Source organism: Mesocricetus auratus, unplaced genomic scaffold, assembly GCF_017639785.1.
Source record: "Mesocricetus auratus isolate SY011 unplaced genomic scaffold, BCM_Maur_2.0 Super-Scaffold_100004, whole genome shotgun sequence".
NCBI lineage: Eukaryota > Metazoa > Chordata > Mammalia > Rodentia > Cricetidae > Mesocricetus > Mesocricetus auratus.
The window spans coordinates 48320652-48334815 of record NW_024429189.1 but is presented as its reverse complement, the minus strand read 5'-3'; the positions used below and the strand labels follow the sequence as shown (position 1 = coordinate 48334815).

Genomic DNA, 14164 nt, shown 5'->3' with positions numbered 1-14164 from the left:
CAGAACCTGGAAGCAACCTAGATGCCCCTCAACTGAACAGTGGATAGAGAAAATGTGGTACATTTACACAAAGGAGTATTACTCAGCAGAAAAAAACAATAGAATCTTGAAATTCGCAGGTAAATGGATAGCACTGGAAGAAACCATCCTGAGTGAGGTAATCCATTCACAAAAAGACAAACATGGTATGTACTCACTCATATATGGATTTTAGACATGGATCAGGATAGTGCCAGTCTGCACTTCCACTGATACAGAGTCTGGGAAACAGGAAAGAACCTCAAAGATATGCATAGTACCCAAGAGAAGAGGAATGAGGCAAGATCCTCTGAACAGATGGGGAACACGGCGAAGGGGGGGGAGGAGTGGGAGCTGGGAAGAAGAGAGAGGGAGAAGAGGAAGAGAGAGTAGGTCATGGGGGAACAGGAAGGTTGAGTGTGGGGGGTAGTAGAATAGGGGGAAGAGGGAATCATAGGTTAGAAGACAAATCAGGCACCAGAGTGACCTCTAGTGATCTAAAAGGATGATGCCAACTGGCAAGCTAAGCAATAGTGGAGAGACCACCTCGAATGCCCATTCCTGACAATGAATTTGATGTCTATAACCATTCTGGAGCCTTCATCCAGTGACTGATGGAAGCAGAGGCAAACACCCACAGTTAAACACTGAACTGAGCCCAAGGAACCTAGTGACAGAGAGAGAGGAGCGATGAGCAAATTGGCAAAGAATGGGCTGGCAAAACCAGCAAAGACAGCTGATCTGAACAGGGGAGAGCTCTTGGACCCCAGACCGACAGTTGGGAGGCCAGCATGGGACTGATCCGGACCCCCCCCGAATGTGAGTGTCAGTGAGGAGGCCTGGGCAACCTATGGGGCCTTGAGCAGTGGATCAGGATTAATCCCTGGAATACAAACAGACATCGTGTGTCCATAACACAAAGAAGGCAGCCTGGACTCTTAGGGGAGTGCCTGGACTCCCCTAAGTGAAATGACAGACTCTAGATAGCCCCTATGTGGAAGGAATTGGCAATAGGGTGGTAGGGTGGGGGGGGAATGGGTGGGTGCGGGAGGAGGGGAGGGAGAGGGACCTGGGATTGACATGTAAAACAAGCTATTTAAAATTAAAATAAAAAAACATAAAAAAATACCAAGGGGGCACTGAACAACTTCGTATCATTATTTATTACTTTTCTATTCCATTCAAACAACTGAAACAAATCTTTCCTTCACAGTTTTCTTCCAGTTTTATCTGGAAAAATTGAAAATATCATATTATCATTTAGGAATACCAGAGAAGTTCAAAGTCTGATAACTCAGAAAAGGTGAGTTATCAAATCAAAAAGGTGAAGAGAAATCAAATCAATGCTATAATTTATTTCTCATGGATAAGTTATCTTTCATTAGACCTAAAGATTGTTAGTCTTCTACTGGAGACACACTGAAGATAAATATAAAAATAATATTATTATGTTTTTCTTGGCTTTTTTAAACATATATACCTATAATTTACCTATATACCTATAATTATTTTTGTTGTCTACAAATTAATGTATAATTAAACAGAGGGATGAATAAAGTTTCTTTTTTTCCTACATAGCATCTGGATATCTAGAACATCTGTGCAACTGACAGTTTTTCATCTGAATGCTTGGCAAAAATGGAGTAAATTTCCCTTTCTAAATCTAATTTTTATTCTTGTGTAGTGCTATCCTAATAGCATGTTGGTTAATATTTCTAGCTTCATAATACAATTTTGGAACAAAATAATAAATTGCTTAATTACATAATGCAAGCTCTGGATGTTAAAATGAATTTGCTTGATTAATTCTTTCTCCATAACACTATATCTATTTCAGGAGAGATTAGCAATAGAATACATGAAAGCAACTCCACACTCTGTGATCTCTATTGTGTATACCTTTTATGTGAGATGAGAGAATTCTATTCTTCAGCCAGGTGCTGATACAGTCCAATACCATCTGCATGGATGCCTGCTTGGCACTTAGGGTAAGGGGGGCTATTTGATTGTACCCTGGAGGTTTTGGAACATGGAGGCAGGGATCATAATCATTCTTTGCAAAAACTCCAAGGGCTTTACTTACATGTTTTTTCCTTGTCAACATCTGTCAAGAACCACATGTCAATTACCACTCCATCTTTCCTCAGGTAATAAAAGAACAGATAGCTCCCAAATGAACAGTCTTTATCTTCCCAACAATATGCCCCAGGCCTTTGCCTTTGTATCTAACCCTCATAAATTTTTGTCATTATCTCTTTATAGGGATTTCAGCAAAGAAAGAGACCTTAACAGAAGAGAAAGGTCTTACTTGTAGTACAACAGAGCATAAGTGAGTTCATGGTTCAAGGTGAAGTTCAAACAAGGCAGGTAAGCTTAACAAATCTGTTTCACTTCCCTGAGAGTCATACCTTCTTGGGCTGAGTTTACCTAATTGCTTTTTACTATTCACTTTTATTGTTTTGTACTTATACAGTTGCATTCTTTTATCAGTTGTCCTAATATTAGCTTACGTGCATGTACATTCCTGTGTGTGTATACCTAAAAGTCTTTTATAAAGTAGTTACAAATTTGGGCTGTTGTCACACTGCATAGTCCACATCTTATGCCTAAAGTGAGGTATGTAATTACCTACACTTCAAAAAATGTTAATGAGAGCTATAAGATACATTTTAATGTCAATGCTGGGCTAATTTCAGATTTCAATTAAAGGTGGTCAACAAAAAAATGGACAGAGATCTTAGGATAGTAGAGTCTTTCCATTGGGATTAATTCATTTTTAAATGTTTACCTGCCATTTTCTCTAAATTCCAAACATATCACATACCATGGTTTTCGGACAAAAATACACAGTAAAACTCCTTGTTTAGGCCAAAAGGGTTGGTGAGCCTCTGAAGCTAGTAAGCACAGATCCAGAGATGCCATTGGAGACATGTAGACGCATTCCTTTATTTTTTCTGCAAATGAATGGTTGTAAACAGTTTACCAAATTTCACAATGGGAACCCTAAGAGTATGTCAGATTACCTTTTCTCCCACTAAAATTTAATAGGTTATGGCTTTCTCACTGCCAAATCTAAGAACGAGTTGTGGCGCCAAGGCTGTGAGAACCACAGCCTATCTCTAGGAATTTGTATGGGATGGTGACACAATTCACACAAAAAGACTGTTACATAGTGGATAAAAGAGTTGCAACATCTCTGCCACTTCTTTCACTAAAAAGTGAAGTCTCTAGTCTTAATTTTTTAAAGATTTTTTTATTTATTATGAATACATTATTCTGCCTACATGTGTCCCTGCAAGCCAGAAGGGGGCACCAGATCTCATTACAGATGATTGTGAGCCAAGATGTGGTTGCTGGGAATTGAACTCAGGTCCTCTGGAAGAGCAGGCAGTGCTCTTAACCTCTGAGCCATCTCTTTTGCTCTGGGATAGCCTCATAACTTCTTTGGCCAATGTAATATATCAGAGGTGATGTTAAGCCAACTCTGGGACCATATTTATTTTTTGCCATGCTGCAAGATGAGACTATGCAATAAGGAAGACCATGTTGTTCTTTTAAAAGGGGCTATAAGGAGATGTCCTAGAAGGGAGAAAATCAGAGAAGGATTGTGGCTGATGGAACCAAGTATTTAGGGTTCTAATCTTTCCAACCACTTCATGAGTGACATAAGCTAATAGTGATCAGAATAGAATACCATCCAGTCAACCTATAGACCCCTAAAAATGACACATTATTCTTATCTTAAACGCTTGACTCTGAGAAGGTTTGTTACACAAAAGAATGTATCTTATGAGTTAACATATACACCAAAATTTCCAGCAATACACACAACATCACTTCAAATAAGCATGTGAAGAAACTTGGAGTTGAAAAAAAGCCACGGAAGTCCATAGATTCTAACGACCTATGGAGTAAGACCCATGTCTGAACCTTTCGTCTTTCACCTCCTATCTCTATGAACTTAGGCAACTGAGACCTTTCAGTTTAGGAGTTTGGTTCTGTGTGGAATATCCTTTTGTACACTGTGTATTACTCTCATTGCTTAATAGAAAGCTAATAGGCCAGTAGCCATGCATAAAGTATAGATGGGACAGGCAAACACAGAGGATTCTTGGAGGAAGAAAGGTGGAGTCAGGGGAGTCATTAACCAGACACAGAGGGAGTAGGAAAAGAACCTATCATGCTAATAAAGGTATTGCCATGTGGTGGAGCATAAATAAGGAATATGGGTTAATTTAAAATGCAAGAGTTACTAGTAACAAACCTGAGCTATTGAACAAGCACTTATAATTTATATCAAGTCTCCAAGTCAATTATTTGGGAAGTGGCTGTGGGTACTTGGGAAGGGGCTGCTGGGTATTTGGGTCAGGACAGGAAAAATCTCCCTACATGGTTCTTTAAGATGGGGTCTCACTCTAATTTAGCTCATGTTGTCTTTAATTCATGATAATCCTCCTTCCTCAGCCTCCCAGTGCTGGACTATCTCAAGTCCACATTCACTTTCATATCCTATGTAAACTGGGCAGTGTGTAGCAGCCTTTAAGTTCCTCATGCAAATTAAGAACTCAGCACTACCAGGCGGTGGTGGCGTACGCCTTTAATCCCAGCACTCGGGAGGCAGAGGCAGGCGGATCTCTGTGGGTTCGAGGCCGGGCTGGAGTGACAGCCTCCAAAACAATACAGAGAAACCCTGTCTCGTAAAAACAAACAAACAAAAAAACAAACAAACAAAAAAAAGAACTCAGCACTGGTTATTACTGCTGCAAAACTATGATGCTTAAAAGTTAATTCACATATTGTAATCTGTAATTTGAGATAGAGTCAGTACACTAATGCCCAGATTTCCAGATGCAATTCCATTTTTTCTTGTTTATAGATAGATTATGAATTTGTATTGGTTTATATTAAGAAAAATAGTATATCTATTTTGTATAACAGTGCCTGAGGCAGAGGCTACATTGTGCTTCAAAACCTGTATCTTTTTTCTTCTGCATACAGATGGCTGTGGATAATGCTGTAACATTAGGTTCTGACTGGCAAACAATCTGACAAATGATAAGCACTTTCAGGTCTGTAGGAGCATGTTACTCCCAATACTCCAGGATATTGGTGGCCTGTGGGTTCTGCATAGCAAGATCTACAAGTAAACACCAGAGAGAAGAGAGAAGCTTGATCAGAAACTACTACATTGCCCTGAAACATGAACAGGAAATACTTCATTTGTGTGATGTCACTTGTGTCTCAGAATTTGCATATGACAGCCTCTTGTAACATTAAAACTGACACAATTTCAATGGAAATCATGTGGCATCCATAACCACTTATTTCGTTATTTCTCCGTCTACCATTTATGGTTTTTTCAACAAAGAAAACATTACCTTTTATTTTATCCATTACCCCTCCATTACAATTGTGAGTTCTTCTTCCCTTCAACTTTGTCTCTGTTGAGGCCACCAAACTGTGGCTTTCTTTCCATAAGAGCCACAGAGATTTCCATGCAGTGAGCTTCTTCAGCTTCACAAATATGGGCACTTGCTCCGCCATTCACTCCTGACTGCCATTTTCAAATGTAAGGCCTACCCCTCATAGCAGGATCTCTGGATTTAGGTAGTATCTAAGCCTCCTTAAAGTGATGTATAATGTTATGAATGATTAAAAGTGAATTCCTTGTAGCATTATTAACATCACTTATTATTTAATTATACACAAAGAGCTGTGTACTTTACACAGACAAAAATCTGTGACCCTTATCACAAACTAGGCCAGAGACATTATTAGTATTTCTACTATGTAGATGAGAAACCAAATATTAGTACAACTGGCAACTTTGCTAAAGTCACACAAGAACTATAAAATCTAAATTTAGACCTTGTCATTGTAGTTATACCATCCACATCTACTCAACCTAGGGCTGAAAGCATCTGTCATTTTATGGTTTACACACAAATGTATGAAATGTATACACAAAGTCAGAAAACATTTTGATGCATTCCTTTTAGAATCCCCTGACTATAGGAAAGAAACCTTTTCACTTTTGTAAAGTGTGGTGCTGCAGATCTAATCTAAGGACTCATGCATGCAAGGCAAGCGCTTTGCCACCTGAGTCTCAGCATTTTAATTATTTTAAAATTTGCTTTCTATAACCTCTAGCTGTATAAAAATAGAGCATATATACATTTTTCACAAGATAGACCTGAACTGACAGGCAGTGTTCAATTGCATGCAAAGCATTAGCCTAGAGCTCTTAACTGCATTTTGTCTTGTGTTTTTGTTGAAAGAATCCTTGTCAGTCACCAATGAACTGTCCTAGTTTACAGATCCAGACACTCTGCTTTCAGGGAAGTAGCCACATAATGCTGGTGATCAATTTGCCATTTTCAATGTAACCAGTCACTTCTATTTTGATCCAATTGTAACAGTATTCTGTGCTTTGTTAATTGGGAGCTCCCTTGCAATGTTGTCTATTTTATAACAATAAATTCATGTATAATTGGGAAAAAAACGTTTCAGGATGAACAAAGCAGCCATCCTGAGATGCTCAGTGTGCTAGAGTATTCTGGTACAGCACACCATTGTGCTGGGGAAGGTCCTTCATGGGCCAGTGTGACCTGCAGATGACAACATTCTCTGATCCCCATTGAACATGAACTGACTCTCATCAAGAAGATCATATCTATAGCAGAATAGACTGAAAGTGTAAAAAAATGACTGCTTGAACAGTATGAAATATGTTACTAGTTTCTGTCCCTTCTTCAGGAACAGAATAACTCTAAGCATTAGAGGGACCATGGTTCTTCTTCTCTGGCCTTGATCCAGAACTGTCTGTGATGAGGGAAGAGGTCATCCTCTAGCTGTGCAGACAGTGGTCTCTGTGATGCCCAACTTCTCAAAGACTTCCCAGCCATGTAGGCCATGTCTACAGCAGAACTATTGAGAGTCACAAAAAGGAATTCTACATAGGGGCAGAGTTGCTCTAGGTTCTGTATATGGACCTCAACTTGAAGCCTTCTGCTGAGATTATTAGATTGGTTTTTGACTAATGCTTAGTTTCGGGAGTGTGCCACATTCTGCTGAGATTATTAGATTGGTTTTTTGACTAAGGCTTGGTTGCAGGAGTGTGCCACAATGGATGCCTTCCCCCTAAGAAGGGGAGAGAGTTTCATCAAGACAATGGATTCTAAAGAGGGAGTTTGGAGGTTAGAACTTACCTCTGTAGATTCATTGGCAGCATGTGAGACCATAACCAAATGATTAAGTTCTCAATATGTCATTTTCCTTCTACAGTTATCTCTGGGTGTAATAGTGATGCCTTATTTGCAGTCTTTCATTTTTAAAGTGAAGTTTGTATAGACTTATGAGATTACATATTCTAAACCAAATTTTTGAGGGTGAAATCAGACAAATGATATTTTCTTCTAGTGTTTATATTCCAGCATTTTAAAATCATTCTGTTGTGTGAGTTAGATTCTACTTAGCTACTATAAAGCAGAAAAAACCCTCCTGAATAAGAAGCCAGACTGCTGCATAGCAGATGAGAAAGGAGGCAGTAAACCTGCAGCCATGCTGCCTTAATTTCCTCATGCAGTTTTTCCACACCGCTTGTTTTCAAATTGCAGGCACTAAGCTAGAATGAATTTGAAGGAGAATTTGCCTGCATTGCTTCCTGCGTTCTGTTTTAAAATTCAGTTCTTGTGAAGACAAAGACTCTGCTTGCACAACTGGACTTGAGAGAAACATTGTTCCCAGCTTAATTTACCAGACAAGATGGAGTCGGAGTCTTTGGGTAGAAAGTGTTCAAATGTGACAGGCTTGCCCTGCAGTCAGCTTGCTTTAGAAGGATTTGCAAAACTGTCCCGAAGATGGCGCCACATGCTCAGCTTTAGAAAAGCCTGCGCCTTCCAGGCTGGTGTGTGAAATCACAAGGCTCCAAACACAGATCTACAGGGACTGTTGCCTGGAAATAACATTCCTCTGTTAAAGTGCGAAGATTAAACTAATTCACCCAAGACATGACATATGATGGGAATATCTCTAAATTTTTCATTTCGTGGAGAGAGTATAGAAAAAAATGCAGGAAATATTTCTTTGAGGTTAAATCTATAGCATGCTCTGAGAGACCCAATTCACCTCTGACTTAGTTATTTCTGATGAGTTTGATGGTAAGGGTGTGACCGTGCATCAAATCGACTGAGCCAGAAACATGAAAGGCATCCTTGATAGTTCCTTGTTTTAGCCTTTCCCTTCAGGGATGCTATGTCCAGTCAACCACACAGTCCCTTCTATTCCAGGTCCTAAATGGCTCAGGTGTGTTCACACCCCTCCATTCTCCAAGCTACCAGCAATGTTGACTGTGCCCTGCCCCATTACAGGGTGGTGGTCACTGCTGCATTTAATCACACCTTATTCTTCTCCATAGGCTCCCTACTCCCCATCAAAAGTGACCTTTCAAAAGCATATACCTGATCATTAATCCCCCTACTGGTAATTTCTGGCCCCCTATATCTCTCAGGTAACCCCTATATCTCTCTTATGTAACCTACAATACCCTTTGCGATATAGCTGCCCTCCATTTCCCAAGCTTCATATTGCCACACTAGTCCTCTTGATCTTTGCTTTAATCATGAGCTGAGTTTCCCTCCTCTCTAATGACTTTAGCTTGTGTCAAGTGGACCTATGACTAGCCAGCACACTTGCCCTTTTGTTTGTATGTATATGGCATGTGTATGGGACACATGTGCAGATCAGAGGAAAACCTTTAGGAATCTGTTTTCTCCTTGTGTTCTGTAGGTCCTGAAGATAAAACCTAGGTCATCAGGTTTGTGAGCAAGTGCTTTTACCCACTGAGGGTTCTCACTGGCTCATAACATTCTTTTTGTTGTTGTTTTTTTTCAAGACAAAGACCCACTGTATCTCAGGCTAGCCTTTGACTCCAAAGAAGTAAAGCTAAAGGTGTGAAACAATATGCCTGAATGCAGTATCTTCACAAAGACCTTGTATCACCTTAAGATTTCTGACTTTCTTCCTGTATACCCCCACCTCTCTCCACTGCAATCTCCTTGCTGAATTCCTCTAATTGCTTCCTTTAGCTTTCCTCTTCTCCTTGAATTTGTCAGGCACAATCTTGCCCAACGGCCTTTGTCTTGCTACTTCCTCTCAGGAAGCACCTCCTTCAGACTTCGTTGTGATCCTTCCATCACTTGCTTTAAATTCTCTATCCTAATATCATTTTCTCAGTAGACTCTTTTATGACCATGTCATCTATATATCCCTGTCAATTTCTATCACTCTTCTTGATTACATTTTTCTCCTTAGTTCTTGGATTACGTAATATTATTTTGTGGACTGTTTATTGGTTCCCTCTATTAGAATTCAAGCCCAGTGAAAACAGGGTAATATCTCTCTTGTTTGCTACACTGATGTCTTTTGAGTAGCATAGAATATTTTCATGGAACCTATTTACCTCTCCCAAACTACTGACACTATCGAATACTTATTTTATTTATTTACTTTTTTGCAGGGAGTAGCACTGAACCATTCTAATTAAAAGCTGCCAAGAATCCACATACTCCTAGAAAGTTCTTTCTCCTCTTGACTAATTTCCTATTTCTAGGACTCATCTGTCTTTGAGGACTGGGAGAACAGGAAGGCTTAGAGAAATCAGAACTAAAAATAATTCTTCCCATGAAAATATCAAAGCATAAATTCCTGAGGCTCTCTGAATTTCTCTTGCTTCCAAAAATAAAATTGCCTGAAAACTAAGATTGTTTGACTTGGGGCCAGAGCAGTGAGTTCTATTAAAAAACATCAACATCAACCCCTGGACAGATCCAAGGGCTGTGATCTCTTAGTGCTTGATGAGAGACATTCAGAAAGAGTTGGAGTCCCTAGTCATTTAGCCACCTTTTATGTTAATGCTAGCATGGTTACCTCTCAGTACAGCCAGCTCTGCCATTTGGATGGGAATGTGAAGCTACTCAAGCCAGACCAGCTGTGCAGTTACACAGAGCCCAATATCCAAATGAAGAAATGACAAAGAAGAATCAGGTTAAAGGATTGCTCTCTGGAGTATAAGCCTACAAAGCTGAAAGTCCACATTGATCAACAGCAGGGAAAACAAGATTCAGCCTCATAATATATAGTGCTCACTCATGACTAATGATTTATTATAGAAGTTGCAGAGGTGTAAGATGAGCAGACAGATGTCATACTGCAACTATAATTAATAGAAATATCAATATGGATATGTAACATATTGAATTATCAGATAGCATGTGAATTAAAAATGAAATGTTCATATTTAAATTTTATTCTTTTAACTAATACACAAGAAGCATATTTTATAGGCACTCTGGGATATCATGTGATGTTTTGATATGTGTATCTGTTGTATATTATTTATAACATATATCTCTATATATTGTGAGTTCTTTTATGGTGGAAACATTCAAAATACTTTCATTCTTAAAAGATGTGACCTAGTTTACATAAGCCTACAAAGAAGGAAGAAAATGCAAAGTCATAGTTGGTTGGAAGTATAAACACAATGTTGCAAAGGCCAGCTTGTGCTATTTCATCATTGCACAATGACACAATTTACCAATGGAAAAGAAACAACATGGGTACAGGGGAAAAAGAAAGGAAAAAAGGAGAACAAAGCTCCTCCAGCAAAGGTCAGGAAGTGCATGGCATCTGAGCTGCAAACACTCAGGTAGATTGAGGACATAAGCAAGACAATGGGGATCATCAGAGTTCAACAGAAATAAAGGAAATAAAACTGTTAATTACATTGAAATTGCACCGAACCTGCAGGAATGCAGGCAAGAAACCAGTGTGGAAAAAAGAAATAGAAATTTCCAAAAGAATCCCCCACAGGGTCAGGGTAAATCATGGGGGTAAATATATCCTCCTAGTCTCATGTGGAAATAGTTCCCTTTGAATATTACTCTCTTAATTCCATAATAGAACCTATAGTGAAAGACTGACTACACAACATGGAATCCAACAGTGTCACCAAATAGCAATCAACTGATCTCAAAATATGCTCCACTGATGTTATTATCTGTTTAAGTATAATAGGAATTCATAGGTTAAAGGAAATGTATGTAGTTTTTGTTCTACTAAAAGACTTCTCTGATCTGAGCATTGTTGTGTGTTTATTGTCAATGAGAAATCTTGCAGTAAACCACCTTGAGTTGTGACATAAAGTGTCCTTCTGAGAAAGAGCAGGATTGCTAGAAAACAAATGAATCCTCCAAACTAAAGGGTGAATTTCTTAGCTTGTGGTATAGCATTCCTTTGTTTCCCTCTGTATATCCCTTTGGATTTTTGGAGGTGAGAAGAATCAAAGGAGTTTAGTTGTTGTGCTGTAATAAAGTTCTTTCTCTCTGACCCATGAATCTCCTGTCTTCTGCCAACACCTATGAAATGTCAATAGGCTACCCTGGTAATTCAGGAATGGAAAAATTCCTGGCCCTGACCCTGGCCATTACTACATAATTCCCTAGGGTTTCTTCTCTGTTAAACCCTAAAATCATCCTCTGAAATGATTTTCCACATTTGTTTAGTCAAACAAATTCATCATCTTGTATAACAAAAAATTCTTTGCCACAAATGCATTGGGAAACTCTAGTCTAAGAATACTAGTATAGATCTGAGTGGGATGTTTGCAGGATTTAGGAAGATCAGCCTTCTCCACTTTGCTGTGTTCTGGTGTGCTCCCCTAAATGCACACCTTCTGAAGGATTTGTTTGGTAAAATGTATAATTTCTAGAAGTCTCCTATTTAAACACAGACATGTTACCTAGAGAAGAGGTGTAAGAATACACTAACCTCTCAACATAGAATACAGAGGAGGAAATGCAAATGGAGTGTGGCAGGTGAGCTGTAGGTTAGGAAATGTCCCCAAACTAAACAGTTTCTGAAGAGGCAGAGTAGCAACACTATGAAGTTGAACCCTCTTCTTCCTATCTCCTTTCAAATGCAGTAATTTGGGACAAGAGTTTTAAATGAACTGTAAAACATGTGTCTTCATCCATATTAAATGTTCTTTTCTGGTTTAATTGATTATAATTTTTTATTCTCACCAAGCGAGTAGCTAAGGAGTCTAATATTTGGGGATTTTTGTTTTTGCCCTTGTTTGATTGATTGTTTTGCTTGCTTTCCAGATGGGTTTTGAGAAATTGGGTTGGCTTTGATCTCACTATGTACCCAAGGATGACTTTGAATATCTGATCCTTCTGCCTCAACTCCTGAGTGCAGATTATAGAGTGTACCCCATGCCTAGTGTTATGTAGTACTGGGAATCATAATTCTAGGTAAACACTCAGCCAACTGAGCAACAGGCCCAGCTCCTATGTGGATTTATTTTAATAGAGTCTCTAGTTTTTATGATCCAGAGAGACAGAAAATAAACCAATGGGTTACATTGTAAATACCTTCAAAACGAACACTTTGTTCCTTGAGGGCACCTTTGGAAGTGCTATCACAGAGCAAGAAGGCTGTTAACTTCAGCATTGCATTTCCTTGCCTCTTTGGTGGTGTTCTTTTTTAAACTATTAACTTGGTTGAATGTGTGTCTAATGCAGAAGGAAGGTCGTGCTTCTGCCGTGTGCACTTGTGGAGGCCAGAGGGCAGTGTCTGTTATGGAGCTGGTTCTCTCCTTCCACTTTTGTGTGGATTCTGGGGCCAAAGTCCAGTCTCCAAGCTTTACAGCAGTTTTACTTACCTTTTGATCCATCTCACTGTAGATCCACTGGTGGGTTCATAAACCCACAACTTTCTTATTTTATTGATTCCTTGATTTAAGTTGGACACCTGGAGATCTGTGGTACATATCACCCAGTATGTTTTTCAATTTATAACTATTTCTGCCAAAAACAATGCATATTCTAGTGTTCTTACCAGACTCACAACTTTGTAGAAACTGTTTATCACAGTTACTTAACTTGTACATGATTTTGCTATGTTCTCATCACCATTTGGGAAAAGTTATTCAGAGAGAATGCATTAAGATTCTGCTGTATTTACTCTTAAAATCTAAGGTTATGTGTACAGTACTTGGCATTGTTCTTTAAGAGCCTGAATTTTTCTCTGGGAAAGATATTCTCTAGGAAAGAGGTTCTCAGCTAGTCTGTATACATTATGATTTGTACAGTGCAGGAAACACCATCACCAAATCCAACAGTGGCACCTCAGACATGCCCTGCCCACCCAGGTGAGCTGTAACAGGAATCAGAGAAACTCTTCATGGCATCCAATTAAAACTCTTTGTGTTTTATAGTCAGATGTAACATAATGTGTTCTCCAGTGAACGAAGTATTTGTGACTCTTCCAACATTTTTGTCATGTCTAGGGTATAGGAAGCTTCTGAAAGGTCATCTAAAGTGTATAGCATTTGTAGAATATCAGATGCTGGCTCTTAGGACTCTCATGGATTCTAGTGTAAGGGCATGTATTGTCATCTATCCATTAGCATAAGGATGGTTCATCCATCCATTAACATAATTCAGTCTCTAATTCCTACTTGGACAAAATTCATCACAGTGAGGAATAAATATGGATGAATGGTTATCAGAATCAAACTTTAAAAACAAATTGAAAATAAAGAGAGCACACCAGATATTTTCAACTTTCACTGAAGGGTGTCACTTTCCTTTGTCTTCCTGCAATTCATACCACAATGTTAGTCCTTCCAATAATGAACAGTATTTTCTGATTCGTACCACAATGTTAGTCCTTCCAATAACAAACAGTATTTTCTGACATACGAGTGCCAGGTAAAATTGGGGTTGTGCCTAAGGTAAGCCACCCACTGAGAAATTTTTATAAAATATGAGTACTTTTATTTTACAAACCTCCAAGATCTCAAGAAGATTGTCACTGAAAGTCTTTCTTCCATTGAAACAGATTGATGAAGGCATGTCAGCAATGGACAGAGATACAGTCCCTTTTTCTCATTTTCATTTCAGGTCTCAGTGACTACCATTTGTTAAGAGCAGAAAATGCAGTTTCAGTTTGTTCAGAATCCAGAGAAAACTAAATGCCAGGAAAGTCTCAAAACTTAGCAGCTTAGTGTGTCTTATGTTGAGGATGGCTCAGCACATTTAAAGATTCTGCCCTGCTAGTGCTCAAGGATACAGAGATGCTC

The 14164-nt window shown here is 38.9% G+C and overlaps 1 long non-coding RNA gene across 2 annotated transcripts in view; it reads left to right on the top strand.

Moving 5' to 3' along the window:
- The window catches only part of LOC110343068, a 138036-nt gene extending 132718 nt beyond the window's left edge, over positions 1-5318 (top strand). For both annotated transcript variants that reach the window (XR_005877236.1, XR_002385264.2), the window contains 2 exons: positions 2281-2385; positions 5017-5318. This is a non-coding gene — a long non-coding RNA (uncharacterized LOC110343068). The remainder of the gene's footprint in view (positions 1-2280; positions 2386-5016) is intronic.
- The last annotated feature ends 8846 nt before the right edge of the window (positions 5319-14164 follow it).